Source organism: Pseudophryne corroboree, unplaced genomic scaffold (genome assembly GCF_028390025.1).
Source record: "Pseudophryne corroboree isolate aPseCor3 unplaced genomic scaffold, aPseCor3.hap2 scaffold_2606, whole genome shotgun sequence".
Taxonomy (NCBI): domain Eukaryota; kingdom Metazoa; phylum Chordata; class Amphibia; order Anura; family Myobatrachidae; genus Pseudophryne; species Pseudophryne corroboree.
In genome coordinates this window covers 4,239-7,071 of record NW_026969266.1, presented here as the reverse complement: position 1 = coordinate 7,071, position 2,833 = coordinate 4,239, and the positions used below count along the sequence as shown (strand labels likewise).

General features: G+C 44.2%; 1 pseudogene; it reads right to left on the bottom strand.

Annotated features, from left to right (window-relative positions):
- Positions 1–228: 228 nt before the first annotated feature.
- Positions 229–346, bottom strand: LOC135012769 (5S ribosomal RNA; annotated as a pseudogene).
- Positions 347–2,833: the final 2,487 nt, after the last annotated feature.

Sequence of the window (2,833 nt, the reverse complement as noted above, 5' to 3'; positions counted from 1 at the left end):
TACAAGAATATGTAATGTAAATATATTCGTTACCTTCTTCCGAGAAAATAAACTGTACTTATAATGAAAATAACAATATACCGGAAGGAAGGGGTATTATTCTGTCTAACAAGCCGGGCTCCACCCTAATAATTGGTAAAGTATAAATTTCCACAAGCTAAGAGAGAATGATAATTAATGATAACAATACTTTGGCTACAAGTCCTGTGTTCTGGGTTAGGATATAAATACCTGCAGTACCAAGTATTCTCTGGTGGTCTCCCAACCAGGTACTGACCTGGCCCACAGTGCTTGGCTTCCAAGATCAGACGAGGTTGGGCATACTCAGTGTGGTTTGACCGCAGGTGGATATATCCTGCTTGATGATACCTGGAACCAAGTATATAGCTCTGAGAGATCCCAAATTTTGTTGTTGAGATAATTGGGTGCTCTTAAATCCAGACACTGGCGGCACCTGATATTCCCTGATGGTCTCCAAAGGCGTAAGCTTTGTCAAAGTCAGAAAAATGTCTCAATGCACGTTGCCATATTTGCACCGCACACTGGTCCGCGCTGCGCGTGCGTACGCTCTCCCGTGGAGGCGTATACCCGCAATAGCGTGCACTCGCAGGCGCGGTATGCGTATTTACGGTAGAGTTTATATAGTCGTAGCGTGCGACTCATTCGTTACATATTTTCACAATTAATGTAGTTTATAGATCATGGTCCCTTTGATAGATTCTGAAAGTTTGGTTAAAATACAATGTCCCAGAGCTGAGGAATCCCTCTTTATATCGTACGAAGGGTCTAACAGGAATCATACAGCAGTGTTTGGTACCCATCGGAAGAGTATTTAATTAGCAATATTCCGGTGTTGGTTTGGAGCGTATTAATCGCTCGTGCGAATAGTTATGGACATAAGAAGTTTATGTCCATTTCTATTATTTACTCATACTCAGGTATGCGGCGGGAAACCCAGTTTCCCACCCACCTGAGCTGTTGGAAATCGTCACAGCCCACCTGTATGAATCACCCTATGACCTTTTGTTATGATGCAGGGCCGAATTCCTTCGGCCAATGGACAATGGGATTGTAGGACCAGGAGATTGCATTGTGTGTGGGGCATAAATAGGCAGGCCGACCACATCCAGCTCTCACTCTCTCATCAACGGTTATCTGCTGATAGCCGGGAGCTGGATATCGAGGCGCAGGCGATCATACCCTTTGTGCGTAAGTTTCTCTCCGTAATCATTGTCTTTCTGTGAGCCAATTTCTCTCTCTCTCTCTCTATCTCTCTCTCTCCTCTTTTCTCTTATATCTCTCATAGTATTATAGCATTGTATTGTTTTGCATTTAGGTCAGAGTAGTATTGTCTTTTTGTATTTATTGTTTAGTTCTGTGGTTAGGAAGTCTCTGTTATATTGTAGTGTATCATTTGTACTGTTATCCCCTTTTACAAGTATATTAGATATAATACAGTTAATAGGCTTTGGAACCTAAACCAGTATCTGTGTGTTTTCTATAGTGTTAAGTGTTCACTTGAGCGTCGGTGACGCTCAAGCAGCTTTGTAGTTAGTCAGGTTACACAAGGTTGCACTTACACCCTGTACTCACATTAAGGTATTCTTTGTATTTCTTTGGTATAAGGTTTAAACATTAAGGTATAGCGTTGTGAGCGTCTGCGCCGCTGGTGATCTCCTCGTGGTCTCGAGCGTCCGCTACGCCATAGCGAATCATTACTCTAGTCATAGCCAATAACGTGTCCTGTGATCACTGGGCCGTGAGCGAACGTGACGCTTGAGCGTCTCGCCTACGGCTGAGCGATCGCTACGCCAATAGCGTACCATTACGGTACTTCTTAAGCAAACAGCGTACAGTGTTCTTAGCTTCATAAAGGGTTGTTATACGACAAAGGAATTTAGCATTGTCAATTGGGGACTCGTCCTATCCTTCTCATATCTGCACTAGGTAGATCAGCAGACATTATCCCTCCAGCAAAGGGTGGGAGGTTGTCTCACAGTGCTGACGGGATAAGCGTCTGCTTCGCTTAGATAAAGAGTGCTGAAGGAATCGCGGCCGGAAACATCGATTCCATTGATCTTTCAGTACATGACAAGTAGTGCTCGTGTACTGAACGATTGGACCGCACGTAATTGTGTGCAGTAGTTAGTAATCTGACCTAATACCATTAGAGTAAAGTGGTCACAAACGCTATTTGTACATTCTGACGTGATTTGTGTAATTTTTTATTTTTGGAAGGGAAGTTCGCTGGTCACTCAGGAACTATCCAACAACCGATACTTGCTGGGGAACGCGCCCCAGTAAATAAAGGTTCACAGGGGCCCTAGGTTGGGTACAGCAGCTCTGGTTACAGTGATTGCAGTACTGGCCAACGTGGGCGAGAAGTAAGTGGGGTACTTGATAAACCACCACCGCCGGCCTGCCCAAGGACATCTTGGTTTGTTTGTAAGGGTTCGCTGAAAACCTTGAGATAAAGATCCAAGGAGGAATAAGCAACGCCTGCAGATTATGGGGGCCATTTGTTCAGGTAGGGGGCGATCAACCTCGGTTCGGGTTGATTCAGAGAACCGACCAGTTGGGTCGGCACGATATGTAATGTGTGAAAAATACGGTAGTCACACAGAGGTTTTATGTGATGAATGGGAGAGAATGACTGTACAAGACAGGGACAAATTCCCAAGAATAGGTAGCTTTAGTCCAGAAGTGTTACAAAATTTAAGGAGGAGGATATGTCTCGTAAAATCAACAAAGAGACGAATTCAACATCATGATTGTTTACAGTTATGGCACCAGGAAGGTGAGATACAGAGAGGTTTGGCTCTGGCGGCAGGAT